Raw genomic sequence first — 14747 nt, 5'->3', positions numbered from 1 at the left:
ACATTTTGGACCCTCTTAGACCCTTGCTTGTTGCTTTAGTAAATCAGCATTTGAATAGATGATAGAAGAAATGATTCAGTCTTGCAGTGCTGTACTCTCCTATTTTACTGAGATTAATAGTGTGGTGCAAACAGTCTTGCAAGTGTGATGCTAACTTAAATGCTGTTTGAAAAACTATACAAGTAATGCTGCATTCTCCTTGCTTTGGTTTGAGTGCTTGTGTCTCTAAAAACTGCCAAATATGCTTATTTAGTGTGAATACTTCCTTTTTATACATTCAGAGTGTTGCACTCTGGGGGGCTGTAATAAACGTTTAAATTCATTTTACTTAGACACAGGTTGATGTATGTGGCAGGCTAGGGGCAAAGACAAGTGCAGCTCTTTTATCACAACGCTTTAAACATGGTTCAGCTTTAGGCTTGTCTTACAAATCAGCTTTTCCAGTCTATTAATTGTTTCACAGCACCTGATACCTTACATGATCGCACCTCGAAATAACGGCAGGAGAAAGCACACGTGTTTAAGTCCTGCGAAGGCTATTCTGTTTGCAAATTACCATAGTTATAGTTGATCTAGTAAGCTAGAAAAGGCGAAAATCCCAAGCGGCCTTGGTGCTTTTTTTCCAGTTCCCAGGAGTCTCACCACCCGTCCGTGCGTGTTGCCTGCGCACCAGAGCCTTTCCCTGCTAATCAGGTCAATGAGTATCGCCTGGCTCCAGGGACAAGACAGGAGTCTGTCACAGCAGTTAGGGAGCCTACAAACGGAGCATGCTGGCGGAGCCTCTCCCGTTAGGAAGCATCGCACAGTCCTCATTTACTCACTGGGAGCCTCTGAGGATTTCAGCTGATCTTTTTCTCCCCTTAGACAGTGAGCAGCTCCACATAAACACGGGAGGAACACAGTAGCAGCTACTTGGAGGGTGTTGATTGAAAACTTCGATCTCCCCACCCCATTCACGGTTGATTTGCCTGATTTCTCACCTCCACCTCCTTCACAGAGAATATTTCAATTAAGGTAAGTGCTGCTTTCTCTGGATGACTGCATCGCACTGAATTTCTGCATGGAAAGTTCTGACTGACTAATCTGAGATTCTGCACTGCAGCAAGTGACTGTTTATGTCAGGAAAAGGCTTAGTTTAGAAGCAAGTGTCCTAGCGTGAGAACGGTGTTTGGGGATAATGATGTTACTGAGCAATTCTTTTGAAATATAATCACTCTGACTGGCATCAGGAGAAAATAAAAGGAAATGTGAAAAGAGAGTTAATTTCTCATTTTACCTTTTAAATAATCTACTTAGAGGACTGTTCAGTGCCTAGGTAACTTGATTTTGATTGAAGTGGTTTGTTGATGTCATATGATAAAATCTCTGATCTGAGTCTGAAAGCTTCAAAGTTAAATTAGACTGAAATAAAATTTGCAATTGAGAGTTGAGGTTCTGTGCAGCTTTCTACTTTAGCAACATCCCTGAGCTCCCTTTCAGTTTAAGGATTCAGGACTAAATCCTTGAGTCTTTTAATGGTGTCCATTTAGGAATTAAAATTTAAGTGTTACAGTTTCTGAGGCAAGAGTTAAGAAAAAGAAACCCTGGTGATTTATAGGACGTGGACATAATTTATCATTCTTATATGAGCGATAGATTTATTTTATGAGACAGATTCATAAAGAAGATTAACTGCTTTCTAAAATGTTTATGTTTTAAAAAATTTTTCAGTAAGAGATTAAGGTTGTATTTTGCTTGAAATCCTGATTTTTTTAAGATTTTTTATGTTTGAGGTTCTTCTTTGTTATAAAACTAAAATGAATTGAGGTTAAGCATATATTTTACATATAGTTTAGGGAATTATCCAGGTAATTTATGTAAACCAGAAAACATTTTTTCTTCTTCATCTATTTTTCTAACACATCTGATAAAATTATCTAGAGAAAAAATGGAAGTCGCTTCCCCCCCCACAAAGTTTGATTTAATTACCCAAAAGTTTTCTTTTCAACTTTATTTTGCATGAATAACAATTGTCTGATGCTTTATCCTGTACTGTGGTAAATTTCTATGTAATTAAGGATAATGAAATGTATTACTATAATGATATGCAATCTATTGATTAGTACTCTAAATATATGAAGAATAGCAACCATATTCTTGTTATTACATAGAACTTGAGTGATAAAGTGATTTTTAAAAATGAAATAACCATTATTTTTAATATATTGTTTTTAATACAGTCCTGTATGCTCTATTTATACATATTAAATGTCAACCCTCATTCTATAATGCTAAATCACATTGAAAATATCCAGATGCTTTTGTGAAGATTGTAATAGTGTCTTAAATGTCCTTCTGAGAGTGGGCACTCATGTTTCCTGCAATGTTGATTCTACTTTTCTTCTATGGGTATTTGGAGATGGGACATTTTATAAAAATATTAGAACATTGCTCATTTTTGCTGGTTATCCTTCAGAAATTCCCTAGAGAGCTTTTCAGGCTGATGTTGATGTTATTGCGTCTTCCACAGGGATAAAATATTTTCAGAATTCCCATAGGCACTGATGTACTGGTTGTCTGTGTGTTTTTAGCCAAAGCCTGAAAACATGTATCTACTTTTGTAGCTCTGAGATTCCATTTCTTTCTTTTGGGGGAGATTCTTTCTCAACTGATTCAAAGATAACTAAGAAAACAAGAGGGCCCAATAGCTTATCCTCTTTACCCACATGAGAGACCAGGATGAAGCTCCTGGCTCCTGGCTTTGGCCTAGCCCAGCCCTGGTCATTGAGGCTATGTGGGGAGTGGACTGTGGATGGAATCTCTCTCCCTCTCTTTCTGTTACTCTGCCTTTAAAGTAAATAAATAAATCTTTAACAGAAAAAAAAAAATTATGTTTGAAAGTGAAGCTAATTATTCAAAGGGATATATGTAATATTTATTTTTATGTATCTGAAAGGGGAAGTGACAGAGAGGAAGAGTCTTCCATCTGCTGGTTCTCTCCCCCAAATGGCCACAATGATTGTGGCAGGGCCAGGCGAAGGCAAGGAGAGGAACTCCTTCCTGGTCTCACATGTGGGTGGCAGAGGCCCAAGCACTTGGGCCATTTTCCCCTGCTTTCTTAGGAACGTTAGCAAGGAGCTGGATCCAAAGCAGAGCAGCCAGGACTCAAACCTGTGCTCCAATATGGCATGCCAGCATCACAGGTATCAGCCTAACCCACCATGCTACAGTATCAGCACTATATATTTGAGTTTTTGAAGTAATTTTGTCATTGTAGTTATTGTCTTAATTGGCATCATACAGACTGATAAAAGAGTAGAGTCTTGTGTGAATTGAGAGTTAGAATCTGTTCATTTTAAGTAGGACCTGTCTCTTGAATACACTTCCTATATTTTCCATTTCCTGATCCTCATGTACTGACTTAGGTGCTGTATTTAATTGCATTTTTCATTTACTTAGTACTAACTCGTTCCTTCTATAAGATCAGAAGTTATCTTATAGGAAAACTTCACTTAAAGATGGCAATTTCAAAATTTAAAGAAAAAATAGGTTAAAACTTTATAAAACTTGCTTTATGATCTCTATCTTGTTCAATATTTGGCATTTTAAATAAAAGATAATGGAGTGTGGCAATATTTAATATATCTTGTTCTTTCCTAAATGCCAGAAAGCTGGGTTATAAACTTTTTAGTGTGACTAAATAATCATCCAGTCAAAATGATAGCATGGACAGTTCACCCCCATTTTCCACAGGAGGTGGTGGATGCTAAAGCTTAGATCTGCCTGTGCTTAAAGTTCATACTCTATACTATACATATTTCCTTATCAACTCATGCATGGTGACTGTTTCCAATATTTGACATGGTACTCATGAATATTTTAAGACTATTTAAGATAGTACAGAGTAATTATGTTGGCTTCAGAACAGTTAACTCTTGGCTTACTCAAATGATTTTTCAACTCCAAAGCTAGTAGTGATTAAAGCAAACATGCACTTTGCTTTCTTAGGTTCTGATGGAGGTTAATGCTCAAGTCTATGCTTCTGGCTGATTCTGATTACTAGTGACAGAAAAAGCATTCCACTTTCAGCATAATCACTACTGAAATTTAGTATTTGTCATATGTATATATAACCTTCCAAGAGAGGTTGACACAATCTCAGAATAAAATAAAATAAAAAATAGACATAAGTTCAATGCTACTTGCATTGAAATGAGTTTAAAGAAGGTGATGAGGAATTCAAGTTAGTGGTGAAAGACATCTGCATATTATAAAAGAACAAAATTAACAGAATGGAATGTTACTAGTAAACAAAAAAAAAACAAATAAACCAAAAACAGATTTTAATGTATAGGACTCTCTTTCTCTACTGACTGCATATGTGTCTTAATGCCCATTTTCAAACAGATTAAGGGATATTATTTCCTCTTACCTACTACTTTTTCTATATTTTACTATGGGATTCATATACTCTAATTATTGCAATTTTACTAATTTTAAAATTCATGCAAAATGGAATTAAAAGATAAGTTTATTTGGGTGTTAAAATAAATTTGAGGGGAGGGCATTGTAGAACAGCATATTAAGGTGCTAGTTGGGGTGCTCACAAACCATATTGAGTTGCCTAGGATCAAGTCCTACCTTACTTCTGACCCAGCTTCTTATTAATGTGCACCCTGGGAGGCAGAAGATGGTGGCTCAAGTACTTATTCATAGGAGATACTCATTCATAGGAGATACAGATAGAGGTCCTGCATGCAGCTTGTAACTGTCCTGGCTTTTGTGGGCTTTGGTGCAGTGAGCCAGAAGATGAAAGATTTCTCTCTATATTTCTCCCTCTCTCCCTCTCCATCACTCTGCCTTTCATAAAAATGAACTAACTTTAGAAAGTTTAAAGTCTATGTATATGGGGTAACTTAAAGCATTCATGAAAAATACACATTTTACACAAATACATACACACACTAATAGATTTCAAGTTGACTTTATAGTAAAATAAACTTATTTCATTTTCTAGAACTTTTTAAAGTATTCTAGTCTATGTGTACACAAACTATTTCAATTCGTATTTTATATATTGATTCAAGTGATAAACATATTAAAACATACTTTCTTCAGTGGAATCCATTGTCTTCTATCTTCTAAACCACTAAAACTTTGAAATTTTACTAAATATTAATCTCAACTACCATGCCACTTGAAGTGGCAGAGTCCAGGAATATTGATTTAATAAGTCTGAAAAAGGACTCCAGAACTATAGTTTCAAGGCATAACCAGGTAAATCTGTTATCAGATAATTGGATGTTCTAGACAATATCTGTTATATATCAGGGTCTATAGAAATATGACATAATCATCAGTGTTATAACATTTCCATGTAACCCTATTGTGCAGCCAAAGTTGAAATCTAGACAAGCAAATTCCAAACTTTTTTACTTGGGCATGCTAATATCTGGAGCCCCTGTTCAGTGGTTCTATAGTGTGGCTTCAGATTCTTAACTTCTAACAGTCTCCCAGGGTTATTGATGCTGCTAGCAGAAGAGAAACATTGTTCTCACTCCACCATCTTGTCCTATGGCTGCTACTACAGGTAGGCAAATAAATGTCTATCCTGTATCGAAGTGTCAAGTCAGAGTCCCAGAACTGCTTCTTATCCAGCTTCCTGCTGGTGAACACCCTGGGAGGCAGCAGATGATGGCTCAAGTACTGGGGTTCCCATGTAGATGACAGAGTACTGGACTCCCAGCTGTTTCAGGCATTTGGGTGAGTGAACCAGCAAATAGAAGATTCATCTATCTTTCTCTCTCCCTCGTTCCCTTCCTCTCTCTTTCCTCCTTTCCTTCTCGCTCCCTCTCCCTCTCCTTCTCACTCTCCTCTCTCTCTCCTCTGTCTTTCAAATAAAATGAAAACAAACACACTAATAAATTACAAAGAAAGAACCTAGAGTAGATTGTGATGAACTACCCAGGTCAGCTGGGTCAGAGGTAGATGACAGAGTCAAGATGCTCTTCTCATCTTTGATGGATGATGGGAACTCATGAGCCAGTTCAAAATATATACATGTATGTATATATTTCCATACATTCATTTGATTCCCAATTACTTACTCTGGACATGGAATAATTGGATGTTCTAGAAAACAAAATATTTAAGTCCCCATCACTAACATATTAAACTATTTTCATTTAAGAAAGGAGAGGGTATTCATTGCTTCTCTAACCCCTTTCTAACACATAGGTCATTTTCACTTTAGCGCCATCTAGGACAACTCCAAACCAAAGTTTCAGAACATTTAAGAAAATGCTAACTTTTCAGACAGCATTTCTATTTTCTTCTTCCTAAGAATGCAGTTGTTATTTTGCAGTTTAACCATTTTCTCTCTCAAAACTGAATTGCAAAAATTTTTTTCAGCTCTTATCTATTTAACCTTTTGTCTCAATTCCTATTCCTAATTGCCACATTTCTTTGTTATTGTTAAAAACTGCAAATGAACAGAAATATATTTCCTTATATAAAGTCATTTAGGATAATTTCTGTTATCATTGTTTTCAATTAAAAACTTGCCAATGCAATTCCTTAATATCTTTTCCAATTATTTTTCTAGAATGTTTAACATCTTATAAGCAAATACCTTTAATTGTTATATAAAACTGTACATGTGTATGTGTACCATATAATGTTTCAATGCATGAAAACACTGTATTATTTTAAGCGGGATAAACATACATTGCCTCAAATATTTAGCATTTTTTTGCTGAAAACAAATCAAAAGCACAATGAGCAGGAGGCATTTGGCACAGGGTTTTAGATGTTACTTGGGATGATTCCATCCCATACTTGAGTATCAAGTTTGAATCCCGACTCTCTTTCCAATTCAAGGCTTCCTGTTAATGCCCATTGTCAGAGGCATCAGCTGAAGGCTTAAGTACCTGGGTCTCTTCCACTCATGTGGGAAACAGACTGATTTCTCATCTCTTGAATCTGACATGGCCTGACTGTCGTTGCCATTTTTAGAGTAAATCAGCAGATGGAAAATCCCTCTAACATATTCATTCTTTCTCTACCCATGGAGTATCACCTAACCCCAGTTTGGATGGCTATTATAAACAAGGTAAGAGGTAAGAAATACTACTGATGAGGTAGAAAAAGTGAGCCCTTTTACACTATTGGTGGGAATGTGGATGAGTACAGCCAATGTAGAAGGCACTATGAAGGTGGAAATTTTAAAGGTGGAAATGTTCCCACTATTTTCCCAGAGTTCCACTACTGGGTTTACATATGAAAGAACTGATACATACATTTTTAAATTTACTTTATTATTATTTATTTCCCCACTCCCCAGTAGAAATTAGAACATAAATTCCATGAAGCTGAAGTTTTTGTTTCTTTTATTAAAGGCTGCAGCCCAATAACTAAATTAGTCCATGACATAGAATAGATCCTCAGAACTATTGAACTAATTGCTAGTGTATTTTCTGAACTGATCAATTAGTTATATGATCCTTACATTAGGATTGAGGCAACCACTCAATCCACATTTTAGTGAGGTGTGTTGACAGACCTATCTGTTATGCATAGCATACTCATTCTGATGATATGGCAGGGGAAGACAAGAGAAAGAACATTAATAATACCCCATGTAGTCAGTTATGGAAGACTCATCTAGAGTGTTGCTAATATACAGATAGTAGTTTCTGACTTAACTTGGAAGAGCCCATGAATGTTTGCAGGAAGGAAAGATCCCTGAACTGTAAATTAAAAGATGGATTGGATTTATACAAAGAGAGAGGGATCATTAGCAATAAACAGAAATCATACTATGTACAGAAATACAGTGATATATACTGAGAGTTCCTGACACCCTCCAACATAACTTTAGCTTGTTGTAGTATGATGACAGGCTGATACACATGTCACAAAGGGCAACTTTTTGGGTGCATGTGCAGAGTTTGAACTTTAACTCAGGAACAGTGGGAACTCATTAAACATTTCACAAATGAGAAAGATTTATTGATGTTCTATTTTGAATCTTTCATTTTATTTTTCATTACTTCTAATAGAAAAAATATATGTATATATGCATATATGTATGTATACATGCACATATCGACATATTTATATATATTATATTACCTATTTTTAAAAGACATTAAAATCATGGAATAGTGGGTTAAGCCACTGTTTATGATGTCAGAGTCCACACTGGAATGCCAATGTAAGTTCTAGCTGCCAGGGGTCAGCCTTGGGTATCAGGTAAAACCACCGACAGCAATGCCAGCATCCTATATGGGTGCCAGTTGAGTCACAGCTGCTCCACTTCGAATCCAGTTCCTTGCTAATGTGCCTGGAAAGCAATGGAAGATGGCCTAAGTTCTTGGGCCCCTTCACCCATGTGGGAGATCCAGAAGAAGTTCCTGACTCCTGGCTTCAGCCTGGTCTAGCCTCAGCTGTTGTGGCTATTTGGGGAACAAACCAATGGATGGAAGATCTCTCTCTATTTCTGTCTCTTCCTCTCTCTGTGTTACTCTGACTTTCATAAAAATAAATAAATCTTAAAATAAAAAATCCAGCTACCTTGCTTCCAATTCAGATTCCTGCTTATGTGTCTATGAAGGCAGCAGATGATAGTCCAAATGCTTGGGTTCCTAACATGAAGATGGGAGAGCAGGATGAAGTTCCTCACTTCTGATTTCTGCCTGGCCCAGCCCCAGCTGCTGGGGAGTGAATTTGGGGAGTAAATCAGTAGATGAAAGATCTCCCTGTCTCTCCCTGTCTTTCTATCACTCTGTCTTTCAAATGAATGAATGAATGACACATGACAATAAAAGCAACACAAAGAATATATACCAAATGGAAAAAATACAGTTTTGTTGAGGTTGAAGCCTTCAAGATGTTGTATCAAGGATAAGCTAAACTTTGAGTGTAGGATATTGAACTAAATCAGAGTTGAATGAGCATTAATTTAGCCAAGTAATTATCTCCCACAGGGAGGCAGGGACCCAAGTACTTGGGTCATCATCTTCTGCCTCCCAGGCACAAAACCAAGGAGGTGAGTCAGGAGCAGGGGAGCCAGGACTCAAACGACTACTCTGATATGGAATGTCAGTGTTGCAAGCAGCAGTATAACCCACTGTGACACAACATTGGTCCCTCTTTCTGTATTTTAATCTGAAAGACAGAGTGACATATAGGGAGAAGTAGAGAAATAGAGAGATCGTCTATCATTTGTTTCACACCCAAATTCCCACAATAGCCAGGAAGTGCCAGGCCAAAGCCAAGATCACACAAATCCATTCAGGTCTCTCATGTGGGTGACTGGGGCCCAAGCACTTGGGCCATCATCCACTGCCTTCTGGGATATATCAGCAGGAGTCTGAATCAGAAGTAGAGCATCTGGGATTCAGACCATCACTCTGATATGCGTTGTGGGCATTGCAATCAGTGGCTTAACCTGCAGCACCGAAAAGCTTGCCCTATTCAAATATTATTTTAATAAAAAACTTATTTGAAAGGCAAAGGAAACAGAGAAAGAGAGAAAAATCAGAGACAGACATAGATCTTCCATTAGCTGGTTCAGTCTTCAGATGTTCACTAGAGTCTTGACTAAGCCAGGCAGAAGCCAAAGGTGTGGAACTAACATACATTTCCCAAAAAGGTGGTATCTAACTATTTGAGCTATTACCTGTTACTTCAAAGGGTATGTAGTAGCATGAAGTTGGATTAGAAGTAGAGCCTGGACAGAAACCTGTACACTCCAATATGGGATGATATTTTTTCCAAGGGAAATATTAACCATCAAGGAAAACATCTGCTCCAAAATATTAAAATCTAATGTTAGTAAGATAATGTCTTGAGCTTTTCATTTTAAAGGGCTAATGCTAGCTTTGGCAAAAATGCCAACTCTTTCATGCAGTTTTTTATTAATTTCAGCTGAAATTAAATAGGTGATGTCAATTCCCCACAGAAGTTTTCTCTTACCTTCATACCTAAAATATTATCAATCTACTACATTCATCTTACTGTTCATCTCACATTTACAACTTTCCGCCTGCTGATGGTTTCCCCAATGGAACGACAAACTCAGTGAAGGTAATATCTATGCTTTGCTCACTGTTCAGCCTGAGAACCTAAATCAGCATCTATCATATAGCTAGAATCTCTTCCTTAAAGGAAGGAATGAAAGACAAAAAGAAGCAAGGAATGGATACAGACAGAAATGGAAAGCAAAGGAGGAGGGGAAAGATAAAGGGATCAATGCATCTTCCAGCACTGACTCCACTTCAAGTCTTTTCTAGTTTTTCTGTCTCTATTACCTACATAAATGACACTGAACCTACCCAATGCATCATTAGAAATTCAGCTCTTAACTTTGCCTCACAACTTCCTGTGTCTCACACATCTCAGTCAGTTCTGGTCCTATTAGTCCTGCCTCCTAAATCTCTGTCTCCTGGGTTTTTACCTTTGCCTCCCCTAGTTCATGTCACTGTCCTCTGTAACTTGCCTTGTGGTCACTTTTCCTCACTGATCCACAAATCCGTGCTCCATACTGTGAGCAAATTGACTTATCTAAATACAAGGTTGATCATTTCACTTCTATGGTACAGTTTCCGTTGTAGTTTTCCATCTCTTTTAGGTTATAATTAAAGGCTTCATTTGGCATCCAATTCTATGTGAAGTCTAAGTGCTGCATCCTCTCTCTTGCCTAAGCTCCAGCAGTCTATGACCAAAGCATGGTTGATGTCCTTTTGTTCCTTTATCTGAGTTCATGCTTTCTGCTTGTCATATTACATTGACTTTATTCCTGACTACATCTCTTAGCACTGGAAACTCCAAATGTCATTTAATTCGAGTAATTTTGGCCCTACCAATCTAAAGGAAATACCCTTCCTGTCAATTTTCATGACAAATTCTATGCCCCTTCCTCTCAAATTACATAATACCATCATATTGTTTAATGATGTTTAATGATGTAAAAGTCCAAATTCATCAGTGGCAAGCTCTATGGTGTATTCTCAGTGACAGGATTTATATGTACTCTTTTGTAAAAAGAACAACTATTGCTCTTTTATAAATTAGTCATATATCCATGACCAGTGATTATTATTTCTACTAAGACAGTTAAATTCCTACCATTCTGAGAGAATTTTGCTTCTTCACTTTGCCTACATGAAATGTCAAAAAACATAAAAATATAGCAACAATTAGATTAGTTCAAAACGTTGACCATGGATGCAACTACTGAAATCTGCTTAATGTATTTCAAATATCATATCCACCTTATGGACCATGTAGATATCTTGTCCTTTAATGAACAATAGAAATTGTTCATACACGTTTGGTAAAGGTCACCTATTTTCAATCAGCACCTTTCTGTAATAACTGGGTGACATTTTTCATCGTTTCGTGATCAATGAACATGCATATTTTAACTCTCAAGTCCATTCTCTTCAAACATTTCACTTTTATAGCCTCTCATTTCATAACTAGATGATATTTAGAGCAGGAGAACTACATTAGTTTTTATTCTCAGGCTTTTTATCTTCAGAGAAACATAATTGCTAGAACAAACAACAGAAATTGGCTATACTTGAGAATCAGTAGTCAAAAAGCATATCCTGAATAGATACCCTTTGATCTCCCATGATTCAGGAATGAATACACTGTTATATTTAATATTCTTATAATTACACTGTATTTTATTACTTGTCCTTTATATGGGAAGAGGCAAAATGTTCTAAAAATCAATACAGAGTGAGCAGCAGCATTAATTCTGTAAAGTATTTCTCTCGTACTTATCGAGAAGCAATCTTCCCTGGAACCATAATCCTGCAAAGAAAACTGCAGTCTTTGCAGAAACACAGTTGGATCAACTGAGTCTAGAATCCTGGATCTCTCTGAAAGCCTTCATAAGGCACAGATGACATCTAAAATATCTTGCCAGGAAAAGGAGTAATCTTTAATGCAGATACACCAAATATAATGTCTTTTCTTTACCAGTGCCCCTGCAGGCAAACATCTGAAAGACGGAGAGAAACATAATGCAAAGGTAAATGTTATGAATGGTGCCTAAGGAGTCACATAATATACAGCTAGTAGAGAAATATCTTTTGTCAGAAAAAAATTGCAAACAACTTTAAATCCCCAAAATTCTATTCCTACTCATAAGTATAACTAAACATCAGATTTTTTTTCTCTACTGGATGCCAAGCTATTTTGTTTTGTAAAACATTTTGAAGACAAAAATTTGATCTAGTTATGTAGTGATAGGCAGGTTTGGTAAGAGAAGCCCAACCTGTAGGCAAGCAATAGTGAATGAAAATGGTTAACACAGACTTTCTGACACATTTAAATAAGTAGAATATATCCTGCAATGATGGCTGTTCCCCTTGCGCTTGAACAATGTTTCAATTGCTGGAATTCTCATCCCAAGTCTATTCTGGGTCTTTCTTAGTTTCTGGAAACTTGGGTTTTCAAGCTCTCACAATTAAATAATTCTATTAATCAGTTGTTTATTACCACAACAAAAATACCTGAGTCAACTAATTTTATGAAGAAAGAAGGTCATAGTTTGAGAGGTTCGCAGTCCGATTAGTCTCTGGTGATGGCCTTCTTGCTGTCAGTCACATGGTGGAGCAGTGCATCACATGCCAGGAGATGGCATTCATGTCTGTATTTATGCTTTTGTGGCCTCCAATCTAGTCAACTGAATTTAATTATGAGGATTCCTTACTAGTGACTTAATCTAACACCATTATCTGCAGAAGGCCCTAGAGGAACTGGATTAATTTCTCATTCTCGTCACCACTGACTTAAGATTTTGGAACCCAATATTTTTAACATATGGATCTTTGTGGGATGTTCAGGATCCAGATATTCAAATCAGAGAGTATCCACACACATGTAGACGCAGAGCTTCTTGATTGTCTCCTTTTTTGTGTTTGTTTCTGTTACAATTGAATCCTACTCAGGAGGTTTGATGATTTTGGTTTGATAGAAGCTACAAAATTAAATTGTTTTTCTTCACAAGGTTGTTCATTCCATCTTTGGAAGAATCTGAGGTTGAAAACGTTTCCTTTTCTTTAAGCAAAATTTTGTACCCATAAGTACCATATTCTTTAGATCTATATAAATAAAATATTAATTCCTTGACTACCCTTAGTTGGATCTACAAAGTGGAATTGTACATCGCATAAAAAATCAATAAGTAATATATAGTTCTTTCATATTACTTATAGTTCTTTCATTTACTTATAATCAATGTTATCCAGGTTCTTCATCATCAATTGCATTAGTGCTTTCCGTACAATCAGAATCAAGGTTTATGTGCTGTTCTATTGCCATCACTGGACATATTGAGGACTGAGGTTGGTGTAAGACCACTCAATCTCTTTCCTCTGACCCATACCAAATACCAAAAATATGTACTATTGTCCCATCTGCTTGCTATACCAATAATAATAACAGTAATTTTGTCAGGGTTGGGAACCATTTCAAAACCTTAAGTACTGGTGAGGAAGGTGACTATGCTAAAGTTACACTCATTGAAATGGTCCATAGGTTTCGTGTTTCAGGAGGAATTTCGAGAATTAAGGTGTTTGTCTAAATAAAGCTATTAGGAAGGGAATTAAATTACTTCTTCAAAAATCAGCTATATGTTCCATGTGCCAACAGCTTGCTGTATGGGGCTGAATTGTTAAAGTGATGTAGGAGTACAAAATAGAACTTCCAGAGAGGTACTCATCTAAGTTTGATAAATGCATAACAATGCATGCAAATGGAACAAATTTATCATTCAAGTTGCTGGACATATTTAAGCTGCAGAAACTTCAGTAGGCATAAGATAAGTATTAGCTATGGTTCCTATGTGAAGATAAAAATATTGAAGAATGTCAGATATTTCCGTTACCAGCATTGTCATAACATCATCTATATATCATGTTTATACAACATGCTCTTTTGGTGTTTAAGTTGAATTTGAAGCAAAGTTTCAACTTTCTTAGCAATCATATAAGAAGAAAATATAATAATAATAAAATGTTCTGATAGTATGATTTACTTACTAAGCACTATGAGCCTTTTATCTTTTTAAAATATATTTATTATTTATTTATTTGTTTATTTGAAAGTGTGAGTTACAAAGAGAAAAGGAGAGAGAGAGAGTGAAATAGAGAGAGAGAGAGAGAGAGAGAGAGAGAATCTGCCATCTGCTGGTTTTGCTACCCAAATAACCACAACAGCTGGTTTGTGCCAAGACAAAGCCAGAAGCCAGGAACTTCATCCAAGTCTCCCACATGTGTGGTGGGAACCTAAGCACTTAGACCATCTTCTGTTTTTCTAGGCCATTAGCAGGGAGCTGGATTGGAAGTGGAGCAGCTGGGACATGAACCACTAGCCCTATGGGATGCTGGCATTGCAGGTAGCAGCTTTACCTGCTGTGCTACAACTCCAGTCCCGGGTCTTTTAGCTTTTGAAATTGACTGAGAAAAGGTACAAAAAGGAAATATCTGAGATGCAAGAAATGAACATTGATATTACCTATGTACATCCATGCCTACCCACACATGCATGCATATATACACACACACAGAGAATATGGTTTTTAAATTCTAAAAAATGTTTATTATGATAAGAACTTCAGGGTAATTGCAAGTACATTAGCTGATTTTTTCCCATTTCAAACAGGATTGAGAGCGATTTTATTATGTAGGAAATGGTACTTGTTTTACTCACTTATTTTTTTATCACAGTGAATTTTGTCCCACCAATTT

The 14747-nt window shown here is 36.6% G+C and overlaps 1 protein-coding gene across 1 annotated transcript in view; it reads left to right on the top strand.

Annotated features, from left to right (window-relative positions):
• Nucleotides 1-695: 695 nt before the first annotated feature.
• The window catches only part of CDH12 (cadherin 12), a 486656-nt gene continuing 472604 nt past the window's right edge, over nt 696-14747 (top strand). The window contains exon 1 of the mRNA XM_017344661.4: nt 696-1014. The gene's annotated coding sequence lies outside the window, so the exon portion shown is untranslated. The remainder of the gene's footprint in view (nt 1015-14747) is intronic.

Source organism: Oryctolagus cuniculus, chromosome 14 (assembly GCF_051225735.1).
Source record: "Oryctolagus cuniculus isolate XC-2025 breed Fujian yellow rabbit chromosome 14, ASM5122573v1, whole genome shotgun sequence".
Classification (NCBI taxonomy): domain Eukaryota; kingdom Metazoa; phylum Chordata; class Mammalia; order Lagomorpha; family Leporidae; genus Oryctolagus; species Oryctolagus cuniculus.
The sequence above is the reverse complement of the archived record's forward strand: the minus strand, read 5'-3'. Positions and strand labels throughout refer to the sequence as shown.